This window comes from Centruroides vittatus, unplaced genomic scaffold (genome assembly GCF_030686945.1).
Source record: "Centruroides vittatus isolate TY-2023 unplaced genomic scaffold, ASM3068694v2 contig_3283, whole genome shotgun sequence".
Lineage (NCBI taxonomy): Eukaryota > Metazoa > Arthropoda > Arachnida > Scorpiones > Buthidae > Centruroides > Centruroides vittatus.
In genome coordinates, this window is record NW_027122110.1 from 62,498 (window position 1) to 78,374 (window position 15,877).

Here is a 15,877-nt window from a genome sequence, read left to right on the forward strand (position 1 = left end):
TCAGTAATTTAATTTTACAATAAAAATTTGCTATATAAAAAAGATAAAAAATTTATTGCAAGAAATGCCAAGCACAAATATATAAAATTTATGAATATACAGATACGACTTCTGAGCAATAATACAGTTTGATATAATACTAGTCATTATTTTGTAATTAAATGCAACTAGGTAATTAGCACAATGTTTAATACATTAATAGTTTTAAAAATACAAAGTTCTATAACATTACATTTAGATTTCCTTGACTATTTAGAAGTGTTCTGTCAATCTTTATAAAGCTTAACTTTATATTTTTTTAAAGTATTTATTTCATATTAATATCATGTTCTACAGTAGAGTTCAGCCACATGTGTAATGTTTAAAGTGCCAACTTTGACTCTTAATATCTTCAAGACCAATGAATCTATTATATTTGGATGAAATTTAAAACAGTGTCTATGATGAATACTAAGGACATCTTAAATTTTGAATAAATTCATTGGCTTGTTTTGGACTTAAGCAATAGGCATTTTGTTGCTTTTTTGCCTAGATTTAGGACAAGAGAGAATATGACACCAAGCTATTGAAGAATCTAGGAGTTTGCATATGCTTAACAGCTCTTTTGAGAGCTGACCACCTCTTATGTTGTCCTTTTGAAGATTTTATTTAGAAATATTGAGTATTTACAAAATAACTGCCAATTTTTTAATTTTTAACATATTATTGGTCAATCAGCAGTCACTTGAGATGTAGTGCAAGCTACCACGTGACTTTATGTTTTGCGATTATTTTTAATATATTAATTAATACAAGCCTAAAGATTTAAAAATAGAATATAAAATAATATCTATTTTACTTTCCTAGATGATGTACAAGGGCAGTTTTTTCAACCTTCGATGGTCATAAAACAAAGATAAGTGTAAATAACAAAATGAATTTATTACCAAAAGTTAGGTACAAACATGGTTACTTTTCGACATAATCACCATGAAAATTGTCTATCTGTGGACGAGCTTTGAAATCCCCTCTTCATAGAATGTTGCCACCAGTAACTTGAGATGAGCCTTAATGTTGTTTTGAAAATCATCATTAGATTCGAACCTCTGCCCTGCTAACAAAGTCTTCAGTTCAGGAAAGAGGTGGAAGTCTTCACACATTAAAGGTGTAAAGACTTCACCTAGCTTGGAACTTTTTAAACACCTAGTGTACAGCCTCGATTTAGCACTGAGCAACTTCCACCTCTCTCCTGAACTAAAAACGTGGCTAGGAGGACAGAGGTTCGAGACTAATGACGATTTTCAAAACAACGTTAAGGCCCATCTCAAGTCACTGGTGGCAACATTCTATGAAGAGGGGATTTCAATGCTCGTCCACAGAATGCCTCAATCTTCACGGTGATTATGTCAAAAAGTAACCATGTTTGTACCTAACTTTTGGTAATAAATTCATTTTGTTATTTACACTTGTCTTTATTTTATATACCATCGGAGGTTGAAAAAAAAAACAAACAGCCTATGTATATACATAACAAGGAAAAGTATTGGAATCCTGTCAGATTTTACTTTTCACTTTGAGATCTGTTCTCTACCACTATATATAGGGGGTAGAATATTAGTCTCTGTTCTTAGCTTTTTGCCCACTCTGCACTAAATTTTTCACATTTATTCTCTGGGAACCCGAGGAAAATATAAGCTACCACAAAATCTGCATACCCCATTCTTCTCCTGATTTGATCACCTCAACCTTTCATGATAAACATAATAGGTAGGTTAAAAAACCAAACTTGTAATATAGTTTTCATTTAATGTTTATCTTTCTTTTTGGCCAGAAAATGCCAAACATATCTGTTAGTTACTAATAAAAACAAATACAATCTTTAATAAAAATATAAATTTTAAAACACTCAAAACTAATTTCATTATTCCTAAAAACTTGTGGAACATTTTCATTTAGTTTAAGTTCAAATGCACAAAGATTTCCATGAAAAGCTGTATTCATAAAAGTACAAAAGGTAGAATGCATTATTAGTTCTGACTGAAATTCTTTCAACCATGGGCTTCCACAGAAGAGATCAAATGGTCACTTGCTTCTCTCTGCAATAGAGTAAAAAGTGGTTGAGATATGTAACTTTACTCTTGACCATGAATTGCTTTGTCTATCCTTTTTGTTTTATAATCCACTTGTTAAAAAATAACCCCAAAAAATTAAATAAAGATTTATGGATTTAATTATTTGTCTTCAAGGTTTGCCTCTCTGAAAAGTTTTGTGCAGACCACCATGGTCTCAACACTCAGTGTGGAACAGTTCCAACACAGAACTACCCACCTCTAGAATATAGAATTATCATAAAAACTATTGTATTATGAAGTTATTAATTAATGACTAAAAAATACTTCAAATCTCATAAAAAAGCTGGTGGAACCAGATTAAAAAGTAAAGCTCAGCAGAAACATCTGAATAAAGGAAACTTTTGAAAGTTGTGGTGGCATAAGAATAGTGGAACCAGATTTGACACTAAGATTCAATATGTGAATAATGTGCACATTATAACTACAGGAAGCTTTGGATGAAGCAATGTCACTATGATAATAAATCTGGAAAACAAGCATCGTCACAGAAAATGACTGAGCTTTACTTTGTGCCTTAACCCGGCGTGAATGAGGTGAGAAATTGTTACACCAGCTATGAGGCTGGTAGGAGATACCCAAAATTTTGATGCCAAATTTTTGATACTATAATTGTGTATTAACTATTTTTTTACTTGGGATAATAGTAATAGTATTCTTTCAACAAGATGAGTAAATAAAATATTATGTTTAAGATTGAAAAGCATTTTTTTTTTAATGAAATAACAGTGTCTATATTTTCTTTGAAAAAGTACAAGTTTTGGTAGTTTAACATTTTTTCACATAAAATTCTAACAAAATTACAACTTCTTTGTTTAATCAACGTAAGTATAGTATATTCTAATTATAAAAATAGAAAAAAAAATTAAAAGGTCTTATGAGATCAATTAGCACAGTACCAACATTACACCTAAAATAAGCACAATCTCAGCACATAAAAATCACGTGTTTCATACATATTGACTTCTCACACTTCGAACAGCAATATTTTGTTTTCCTATCTTTTTTTTTTAGTACAGTCACCACACCTGACATATTTACCAGCTTTTTTTTTGGAACTGGTGATGAAAGTTCTCCCAGATGATCAGTAATCATCTTTCGAGTTTCCCTTGGAAAATGTACATTTTGTTGTCTAATGCAAGATTGCATTAGACAACAAAATCATTTGAGAAATCTAGAAATAAATCTAAGAATACTATCAATAACTATAATTCATAAAATTACTGTCAACTCAAAAATGTAACACCAACTATGAGGTCGGGTGTGACATACCCCAGCCACTTTTGCGCATGTGTATCTCCCGCTGACGCAACACTAAACTCAACACTGCATCTCGCCCCTCACTTCCTTATCTCCAGCTACTGTGATGACAGAATTTGCATGGCAACAATAACATTAAATAATCTGCATTTAAAAACTTCTCGGGTATGACATACCCGACCTCACTCATGCTGGGTTAAAGTTCTCTCACTGATACTGTTCAAAGATGCTGTAATGTTCAGCCAAATTATCGCAGATGCAATAACTTTAAGGCCCAAAGTAAAGCTTAAAGCCTTTTTCTGTGACTATGCTTGTTTTTTCAATTTATTATCATGGTAACATTGCTTCATTCAAAACTTCCTGTAGTTGTAGTCTGTATAATGTGCACTTCATTCACATGTTGAGTCTTACTGTCAAATCTGGTTTAACTATTCTTATGCCATGACTCAAAAATTTCCTTTATTCAGATGTTTCTGCTGAACTTTACTTTTTAACCTGGTTCCACCAACTTTTTAATGGGATTAAATATACTGATTTACTCTCAAGAATATTTTACAACAATATAAAATATTTTGATCTTCTCAACTCTACATTATTAAATATTTTAGCTAGAAATCAAATGTTTTTATTGAAATATTTTTGAATTATTTTAATACAGCTTGGGTGTACAATATATTTTTTACATATACCTAAATATATATAATTGATGTTAGTTATTTAAAGTTTTTTTTTAGTAGTTATCCTATAGATTGAAAATTCTTATGAAAAGTAATAAAAACAGATGACTTTCAATATATTTATCAAAATTTAAGAAGTTATTTGTGAATTATTATTAGTGCATGACAATGTTAAGAAAAATGCAAGTTATGATGAATAAAATACAATATATTCAAAGACAAACAAACCTTTAAAATTTTTATCAACTTCTTATTAATTTTCCTGTCTTAAACTATTGATTGATTTTAAACACTTATAAATTAGATTAAATTTAAGTGAATAAAACAATAAAAATAAGCTTTACTGTTTATAATTACATAAAAACTGTGTAGTATGTATATCATAAAATTAAATAACCAATAAAATATATTCAAAGTAATTTAAAACAAACACTCTTCCTTTTCCACACGTTTACTCTTAATTTTCTATTTCTAGAAGCACTATTGAAAAGAGGTTTTAAGTCATACAATTTTCTATGATTTCTGTCGTTAATTCAGAATTTTAATTTTGATATCATCTTCCTTTCTTGCCATCAGTTTCTTTAATTTGAAAATATTTATCTAACATATTTTCATCAAGTAATATTTCCTGACATTATTTATTTAGACTGGTAAATTAATGAAAAATTAATTTGCACATTTCAAATTGCTATGCCACATTTTATTATGTGCTATTTAATAACTTTGTACAAAATGAACCATATATAATGCAATTGATTTCTTCACAACTTTGTTTTGTTAATTTTTTGTTCATTTGAAAGATCTTATATAAAGAAAAACATTGAACAATGCAATGTACCAGACAAACTATAGAAATTTTATTATATATCTCTACAATATTTTAAGAAATTCAAAGACAGAGAAAGAAGAAAAAAAATTGTTACTGGAAAATTTAATAATCAATTTTCATTTATATACAGTATATAATATAAATAACAATCATTTTATGCATTAAATCAACATATTTACATAAACAACAACAAAAAAATAATCTAAGATTCAACACAAAGTATCTAAAAAAATATTCAAGATTCATATTCCTTTAGTTAATCAATTTACTAGCATTTTAATATCTAATACAAGAAATTTTCAATCTTTCATCTTTAATTAAGCAATTAATTTTTCTCAGAATCAGAAATGCAGTATACATAAACTGTACACTATATGTATATTTCAAAATAAAATGCTTTAGCTCATATAGCAGAATTGGACTGGTAAGCAAAGATTCAACAGTCTGAATCCATCTTCTGACAATTACTACTTTATCATCTTGTGAATACATTTCAAAAGTGACTGGATACAAAAAATTTAATATATAAATTTCGATTTGCATTTATTAAAACTAAAGATATTGTTATGGTTATATTTTTCCTATTGCTATTATTATTATTATTACTATAACAACAACAACAACAACTTAAAAAGCACAAGAAACTCTGCTGTATTTGTTGACATAAAAGCATTTGACTCATTCCATGTTCAAGCATTAGTTAAAGAACTTATTCAGAGAGGATCCAGAGGAAAAGTCTCAGTTTCAATTTTGAAATTATTTTCTACATAAAAAGTTAACCCAGTTTATAGTAATCAAATATTTCTTGAACTTATTTTCTCCTGTGGTATTCCTCAAGGAAAAATAAGTTGGCGTGTTTTCTTATCTATTTAATTTTTATATGCTGAATATTGATCAGTTGTTTTTTTAAAAAAGCAGATGGAAGGTAAACTTTTGATAATATATATTATTGCATACTTTATACATAATTTGGTTCTTGCTCTAAAAAGCTCTACAGTGGAAAATTATTATAAAATAGAGTCTCAACAGTTCAAGGTTCTATGTACAGTTTGAGGAACTACCACCCTTAAACCAAAGTACACATGCTCGACCAGAACACACAAAAATTACACACTTTGGAAATTCAAACAAAGTGTGTGATGTGACACCATACAACTGAAATTATAAACACATTGAAAGGTCTAGCATCAGCTTTCAATTTATTACATTGTGAAATGATATAGTTGCCAGATAATTTCAGATACAGTTGCCATTTGCCCTGTATTTTTCAGGACATCCATATATTTTAAGTAAATACATTATTACAAAATAAACACATTATTTAATACCTTTACTTATTACTGTTTTCTATTGTTTATATATATTCTATATACTTCAAGTTTTCAATAGTTCAAGGTTATCTCATTTCTGAACATCTCAAATTATTAAGACTATTATATTACATACCTATTTGATGATTCTACCACTAACAATAAACACAACAAAAACTAAAATTATGATAATTAGAAATAATGTTAAAATATCAGAAAAAAATTTATTTGGATGAACAAGCTTCGATGTTAGTAAATGAAATGAACTATTTGAGAATGATATTTTCTGTTAAAACTGTTAATAGATAATTTATTATATTTATGTTTCTCACTGAAAATTTCTAACATATGCCAAACAACTACTGAATTAAATTAGGCTACTTTAACACTATAATTTTTTAATTAAATTCTAAATAATTTGGTACTAGAGGTAGGTGTTATGCACCATCTCTTATTAAAATTAATAAATCATAATTAAATTAATATTCTAATAATTTCTAATATAAATTTACTCATGAATTTATATAATTATTTAATGACTTCATCAATATTTGGAAACTAGACTTCTTATATTATTTAAAATGTTTTCATATAATGTTTCTTTGCAGACTGTTTGGTGTAGAAAGAACAGTTCTTGAATATGCACTTCAGCATGAGACAAATAGATATCAAACTTTTCCATTTTATTTAAAGAGATTATTACATTTGTCTGTAGTAAAATTTTATTAATGATGAAAATATTGTTTCTCTGTCAAGCCATACTGAAACAATGTGATAATTTGAGAAGAAACAAAAACTTTTAGCAGTTGAAATTCAATAAAATTTTGCAATATTTTGGCATTTCACATGAATTGTTTGAAAATTTGCATGATTACTAAAATGTGGATACACTACTAAAGGAAACTGCATTCTCTCAATCTATAATAAATAAAGCAAAATGCCCTATCTTGATTTTTCATTAATAGTATCAATATATCTTAAAAAATTCCTTTAAGACCAAAGTACATGTCAATGAAAATTGGAATAAATATAAAAAGGCTGTTAGTTCATTTTAGACTGTTTACAAATAGTGAAAATTTATTCAATGTTTATATTGCTTTTTCAACAGATCATTGCAATTGGTGAAAATCACAAAAATTTGGTTCTCCCCTAAGAGAGAGTAAAATTTTCTAAAGTTTATGAAATCAATAACATTCTTGTAATATTACAATTAAATTTACCTCGAGACTTTCAAATGGAATTGAATGATTTATCTAAATTTTTTATATACAGCTTAAATAATTTTTTTCTTTTTGTTGTTAAAGAACAAAATGGAAATAAGAAGTAAAATCCAATATTTGTGCATTAAAAACAATTTACGTAACAAGTATATTCTCCTGTAACAGGAATTCAACCTTATTACTAATAAATAATTTGAATATTACTACTTTCATCTGTGAGAATTCAATATTGCAATAATGTAATTATATTTCATTTTAAGAAAATTAGATCCTAAATATCAAAATAGATTAATCAAAAGCAAAAGCAATATCATAACATTGATCTATGCTTTTAATCAGAATTCATAAATTGAATTACAAATATATAATAAAATTTATAATGTAAAAACATTATTAAAAAAATTCTATAATCAATTCTGTTAAGCTGTAACAGTTTTTTTAAAAATCTTAAACATTTTTATACATAAACAAATTTCAGTTTTTATAAGCATTAATAATTGATTGATTTGATCAATAATCTAAATCACTCCAGCAGAACAATTCAAAATATATCACTAAATGCCTTTCTGCTGCTGAGATTTATTAGGTTGAAAAAGTTTGCCAAATAAAATGAATTTCACAGCAAAAAGGTGTTTTGTGATATATTTTGGACTGATTTGGCATTATATATCTCAAAAATCAAAATTTATAAAAGGTACAAGTTTTTGTAAACTATCTCCTCCTGTTATTTTTGAAATTCATATTCTAAAATATTCTAAATTACCAAATTGTCATACTAATTATTTCTATTTTAAAGAAGCATGCAAGTAAAGGTTTGAAAAAATGATACCATCAGGACTAGGATTATCCAGCTGTTCCAAACTATCAGTTATTTTAAAATTTTTTTATAAAGTAATGATACTTTCAATAATGCATAATAATCAAAAGTGAATGAAATAGTTATAGAGGAAGCATCCTTATAAATGTATCTTAAGAATTAAAATTCAACAAAATTGTGAATGCCACAGTTGAATATTAATTTAATATGTTTTAGTTTTTCAGATGAGATTCATTACATTATTACATAAAAATGTTTTTACAAAAAGTAACACCTATCAGTCTCTTCAATCAGCTTTTTGTTTTGGTATAGTCAATCTATATAGAAAAAAGTAGATTATTTAGATTCTTATTATAGGTATTCTTTTCTTACCTCATTGAAGTTTTTCTTTAAAAATTTTTTATTTTGTTCTATTTAAATGTTTTTAAGTTTTATTTATTCCTTAACTATATCTTTTCCATATATTTTTAAATTTATCTTAGAGTAATTTATTGGAATATCTCAAAACACATTCCAATTAGTTCTTTTGTTTTTACAATATAGTGCAATCTTACTAATCTGTATTAATTTTTTTCCTTTTTCCACTAAATGTTTCAGTTAAGAACACAAAGAAGTCAGATTATTTTTAAAAAAAATAAGAAATTTGTAACAATACTTAAATAAATATATGTAACAAATACAATATAAATTTTTTTTAAAATATATATTTGGTTGCAGTCTATTTTGACTCCTATTCATTACATATAACTGCTAATCCAAACAATATTCTGTACAATAATTAGTTTAGATTAGCAAGAATGCATTGTAATTATTAATTTTAATTATAAATACAATGAATGTTATTGAAAATATGCAAGGAATTGCGAAGAACTTTTAATAATCAGTAGAATATTTTAGTTCCCGTCATTTGACAACAGTAATAACAACTGGCATAATGAATTCTGAAAGATGATACTGTTATAAATGTCCTATTCTTTTAAGAGTTTTATTATTATATATTTTGTGTGTATGTTTGTGTGTGTAGTAAATTAGATGATATAAAAAAAAAAAAATATAATACATAATAGCAATTAAGGATTAACTTGTTAAACATTGTCAAGATAATATAAAAAAAGTAATTTTATAAAAATTAAACATTAATACAAGAAAATAAATGATAATGATTCGGAGAATTTTTCAGCCAATATACAGTTGAATATATTCTGTACAAGAAAAAATATTTACATTAAAATTTATAAAATTATCAGCAATATCTAAATTTCAGGTAAGATATTAAGGATAAACTTTTTTGAAATAATAATAATAATTTATTATTATGCATGAATTAAAAATTAAACAAAAATAATTTCACTTTGAAAACAGTATATTTATTTTTAAAAATTCCAATGTTCTTTATGATGTATAAAATTAGATATGTAATATTTTTTAAAAAACTTTTTAAAATTGTTTTGAAAATAATTGTATTGTGGCTGGTAAAGCTATCACCTGCCACAGACTGGTACTAAGGTGAAACAAACCCCACCCAAGGGTTTAGGCATCCCTCAGATATTTTCATAGTAGGCAAGAAGTTCCAAAGATAACATATTTTTGAAATCATCATCAATCATATGATTTCCAAAAGTCTTATGTGAAGTTTGTCTAGATATTTCATCAGTCCAGAGGATATGGCACCCAAAGCCCCTACCACAATTACCACAACTCTGGTACTTTTGTTCCACTACTAAATCTCGGTATTTACAATATTCAGTTTTTCTTGCTCTTTTTCAACAATCTTTAGATCTCTTGGGATTACAATGAAAATTAAATAAACCTTTTCTTGTCCATATATGATATATAATAAATATAATATAAAACAACAAACATACTAAAAAATAAACATACAATATGAAAACACTTGAGTAAATATCTTTAAGTTTTTACATTCTGAATAAAGCATTTTGATTAAACTGAACAATTATTTCTTTGATAATCTTAAAAAAATGAAGCATGTCAAATTCTATACAAAGATTACAAAAATCACATTAATAATTACAAAATTTCTTAAAATATTAAAGTTCTTAATTCTTGTAGGTCTGATCCAAATTAGTTATCATCTTGGAAAAAATGTTACTTTAAAGATTTATTCAAATTAACAACTAATACTAACATTGCTACTCTTAAGATAATATTTAATACTTGAAAATTTGCATTCCATTTGTATCAAATATTTGCATATTTAATACAATTGATACAAAAAACAAATTTACTAACATATCACATGCTATATAGCTGTTAAGATCATATTTGATAGTTCTATTTTAAAATTCTGAAATGGCTAAATGGCAATAAATCTACTAGCAAGTATTTGTAATGAATTGATTATTACTAGTAATCAATTTTTGTCAAATATATCAAAACAAATATATTTATTTTCCCTTACAAAATAAATAAATAAATAAATAAATAGTTAAGGTTAATATGAATCAAATTTTAATTTTACAAATAACAAAATTTTATGTATTATATATAATTTTCAAATGTGGTTAATATGATTAAATCATTAAAAAAAAGCGCAGAATTTTGTTTAGTTATTTTTTAAATAATTCAATATCTACTTCAAATATTTTTCAAAAGCCATTATTATTATTTCTATAATTTTGAACATATTTCCTAGAGTTATTTTTTCCTGATATAATTTTTTTTTTGAGAATGCATAATGATGTAAGAATTATATAATTTTCTTTTTGTATCAGCCATATTGAAGAATGCAAGTGATAATTTTTGGAATTTTACAAGTAATGCTAGCATTTTATTAATTTCTAAATGGTACTTTGATAATATTTAAAATAATTAACAAGATTTCATTTATATAATACACATTTCTTAATCATAACAGTTTACAAAACTTGACACTAAATAAATAAATAATGAAAATTTCTTAATATATAAGAAAATTACATCATTCATTCTTTCCAAAGTAAATCTGTATACTATTTTCACACCGAAATTTCACATATAGCTTAAGATTTATCATTAAAATACCATTTCTCCTTTTATTTTTAATCTCATACACTCGACCAGTAACGCACTCCTACATTTTGCATCATTCTCTCGCTCTCTCTGCAGCATAAATATTACATACAAAAAAAAATATCAGCCGATTAGTTACAAAATGAACACAGTTCTATAAAAAAAAAAAGAAAGACGTGCCCATAAAGCATTTGCTCTCTTAATTAATTAATGTAAATCAGATACGAAACAATGAACACAGTTATTAATTTATTAATCTTTTTTTATATATATTAATGAAGCTAACTGAATGTAAGCTTAGGTTATAGGACTTTTTGATCAAAGCTTTCATTCTTAATTCATTGACAAACATTTTCATCATTATATTAACTTTCTTTTCTTTAATAAGCTGATAAACGAATTCATTAAATCGTATATTATACCATTAAAATCTCTAGAAAATAAATAAATAAATGAAGCCTTTATATAACCCATTCCATTCAAACAAATCCAGTTTTAACACATGTAGACCAACTGATTTATATATCAGTTCCAGCTTATTCTCCAGAGGATGCGTTAATCACAGATCGGTTATATTTAACTTAAATATTTAAAAAATATACGATCCGAACTAAATTATTAATAAATTATTTAAAAAAAAAAAAAAAACAAATACTTACGAAAGATGAGGATCAGACCCTGCTAAGCCTAACTATTTTTGATGAGTTTTATCTTTACATAATTTAATTAAGCGAAGATTATGTATACGGTATTATTAACCCATAAGCTAATCATAGTTAGGAACTTAACCGAAGTTAATATTCACCGAAACTGGAATGTTTCAGAACCATTTAGCTTGTATCTGCTGTGCTATCACCTTTCTAATCCGGAACCGAAGACGACGTCACCGCCTCATAACGGTCGTTGGGAGAAACACTTTTTTTTTTTTTTTCTAATTTTTCCTGTCTCTTTAGTGTCTTGATTCTCACCTGAATCATTAATAATTTTCTTTTTTTTTCTGAATAATTATAATGATATTGTTTTCCTTTCTGGCAAGTTTAATTTCCTTTTCTTATATATAAAAATCTAATACGGTACCGATTAATTTTTATCAAAAGTTAAATTACAAGTCATTAAAACATATTTGAAGAATGCTTAAAATAACAATAATAATAATAATAAAAGGTCTCCAGTTAAAATTTTTCTAGTAATTTAAGTTGCTCTATTGCGAAAATTACCATCTGTCAATTGGCATAGATAAAAGTCGTGTTGGAAAAAATACCGCGTGGCATAAATGAATGAAACGTGTTAAAAGAAACATTCGTGTGAAGCACGAATGATATAAAAATAAGTGACAAAAAATATATATAACAGTTATTTTTTTTTTCCTTTCATCCTTTTACGAAATTAAAGCAATAAAGTGTTAAATTTAAAAAAAAGATTATTATATAATGCTATGCTATGAGAGTGCTTTTGCTTTTCAAATTGTATAAAAATAATTAATTTTGAAATGATATTAAACATTTTTTTAAAATTAAAATTAAAATTAATTATATTTTAATTTAAAAAAATAATTTAATTTTATAAAAATGATGAAGTTAATTAATATAAAGTTTAATTATAAAAATTTATATAATATTTACACAAATTTAATTAATATACTATATAGAAATTATAACATTTATTTTAAGGTAATGTTATCTATTATGTCTCATCAAATTATTACAAATAGTTTTGATTAGAAACAACATTGAAAATAGTTTCTATCTAATTTTGACTTTCCTAATTTGTCTTTATGTAATATTAAAAATGCTAAATAAATAATAATAAATATAATATAATCTTATAAAGAAATTGTATTTAAAAGATATTTTATTTAAATTATTTTAAATAGTTCTGATTTAAAATTTTTTACATATGAAATCTATGTCTATGTTATTTATTCTAAGTTATAAGAGCAACTGTAATATCTTTTATAGTTTGGCAATAAAATGTAAGCAATTTATATTCTATTGCTAAACTATAATAAAAACAAAGAACTAAAAATAGTTATGATCACTATATAAATCTTATAAAATTTAAATTTGTACAATACATATATTTGTTCATTCTATATTGTCATTCAAATATATATATATATGTATATATACAGTATATTTGAATAGAATCAACAAATATGTTGAAATGGGCTTAAATATATAATATTGATTTTCTCTGATTTTAATTTTTTTCTGTATATTAGAATATATAGGCATATATAAACTAATTTTTATATATTTAAAAATATAATCGATAAACGATAAAAATTTTCGAACTCATTGAGATAGAATTGCGTTTTTTCCAAGAAATGCAGAGAAAAAAAATTAGAATAGGAAAATAGAAGAAAAAAAAATAATGAATTATCGATATTTAATTTATCAATTTTAAATGAAATCATTAACAGAAAAAATTATATAATCTATATACTATTAAAAGATAAACGAAATGAAATTGATAAATTAAAATATTATAGATAAATGATGATTAAAACATTAAAAAAAGAGAGATAATGATGCAGTTATTCCGTAATATTTTCTCTTTTAATTAATTTGTGTTTATCCTACAATCACTTTTATTAATATAAATTTATAGTTGAAACTCAGAGATAAACTGATTTCTGATAAGCAGGGAAAAAAATAATATCCGTTTGAAATTTCCTAACAGGATAAATAAATAAGCTGTATTGCTATTAATATTTGCTATTATTATTATACAAAATTATTTAAGAAAATTGTATTATTCATTTGATTTTCATGTATTTAAAGTACCTGATCAGGTGCGATATATGATTAAAGACATGTCATAAAAACATGCACGAATCACCAAGTAAAGAATACTAATAATGCGTGATCATGACCATTCATTAAAGTAGACATACATAAAAATCTCACTCCCCTTTCATAAATGGCTGAAATCGTTATTTATTTATTCTGTAGTTGGAAGGTTAAACACAATAAATTAAATATATAAATTGTTTTTTAAATAATAATATTTAATTACAATTTACAAACATATACATTAGTAACGTTTAAATGAAGTAGAGTACAGTACATGTAAGAGAAATGTTCATTAGATATCTCTTATATTTATCTAAAATACAGGTATATGTTATAATTTTCTTTTTCTTTATAAATATTGACATAAAGAGGAAAAATAACACTTATACACGAAAATATTCTACAGAACTATTGAAGTGCTTGCAAATTGCGAAAATCGATCAGTTTGAAGGAATGATAAGTTACAGAGCGATATCATACTTGAAATTATGAGTAATAGTAAATTTGTAACGTCAATGGATATTCATTTACGTTAATAATTTAAAATTACATGACATATACAGTATATATACATATATTTATTTATATAATTTTTTCTTTCAGTTATTTTGCATTATAAAATAAATCTTATTTAATAATAAAACTGGATATATATTATATATAAATAATGTTTATTAAGCTTTTATTATTACATTAATTAATAATTTATCATATAAATTATCATTAAAATAAAATATTACATACGTAATTTATACACAACTGATATAAAACATTTTATATATTGTATTGTTTTATAGCTTTTAATATATAAAAATTTTATAAATTAATATTGATTAAATATATAAAGTTTAAAATAACATATAAACATAATTAATAAAGTAATTAAAATAACAAAATATTTTCATAATTTGTTTAGGAAATTATTATGATTTTCTCAGATGTTTTCATTAATTAATTTAACTTTATTTACCAAATAAAAATACAGTCATGAAAGGACTAAAAAATAATCACCAGTAATTTTTTTTTAAGTTTTATACTTTAAAAATAATGAATTTTAATTTAAAAATATTTGCAATATATTCACATTATTTTAAATTTTAATACAGTAAAAAAGTTACTAAGATATTTTTAAAAATCTGTTTATCATTTAATTTAATATTTTGTTTTAAAATATACTTTTGATTATTTTATATTTCAGTTATTAATAAAAAAACTAATTTTATAAATATCATTATTTAAGTATAAATTTGATCAAATGTCTTACATAACTTCTGAATTTTTCAACAGTATCAGTAAAATTTAAAAAAATAATATTAATGAGGCGAATTTTATACCTAATTATGTAATTTACTACTTTATTTCATACACTTTAATATAAATTAGCAATAACACGTTTTTTTTTTTTTTTTAAATATCTTAACAGTACATAAATCAAAAGAAATGAATCGTTGCTATAGATTTTTTTAGATCTCTAACAGAAAACAGATGGGAATAACAAATATATAAGCCGCATTGTAGCAATTTAAATTTTGTTTTTAGGTTATTAGTTAGATATTTTAATAATTCTTTTATATAATATATTTTATAAAGTTCTGTTTAAAAAATATAACAAAGCTCCTCCTCTCCTTTGTTACTTAATGTAATTGTAACGTAATCAGCTGTTTTAGTTATTTTACCACGTTTATATAAATTTCTAACAGAAGCGTAAAATTCAAATAATCGCTGATGAAAACCTTCAATTTAATTTGAAAGTTCTTTGAAAAAACTATCACATTTTATTATTGCGCCACAGAGTGCAATGCTATAATTATCTCAATTTAGGGTCAAGGAAGATTTTTAATAACGATATAAA

At 24.5% G+C, this 15,877-nt stretch overlaps 1 protein-coding gene across 2 annotated transcripts in view; it reads right to left on the minus strand.

Moving 5' to 3' along the window:
- LOC136973708 (CYFIP-related Rac1 interactor B-like) overlaps positions 1 to 12,121 on the minus strand; it is a 64,893-nt gene extending 52,772 nt beyond the window's left edge. For both annotated transcript variants that reach the window (XM_067268451.1, XM_067268448.1), the window contains exon 1: positions 11,890 to 12,121. The gene's annotated coding sequence lies outside the window, so the exon portion shown is untranslated. The remainder of the gene's footprint in view (positions 1 to 11,889) is intronic.
- Between the last annotated feature and the right edge of the window lie 3,756 nt (positions 12,122 to 15,877).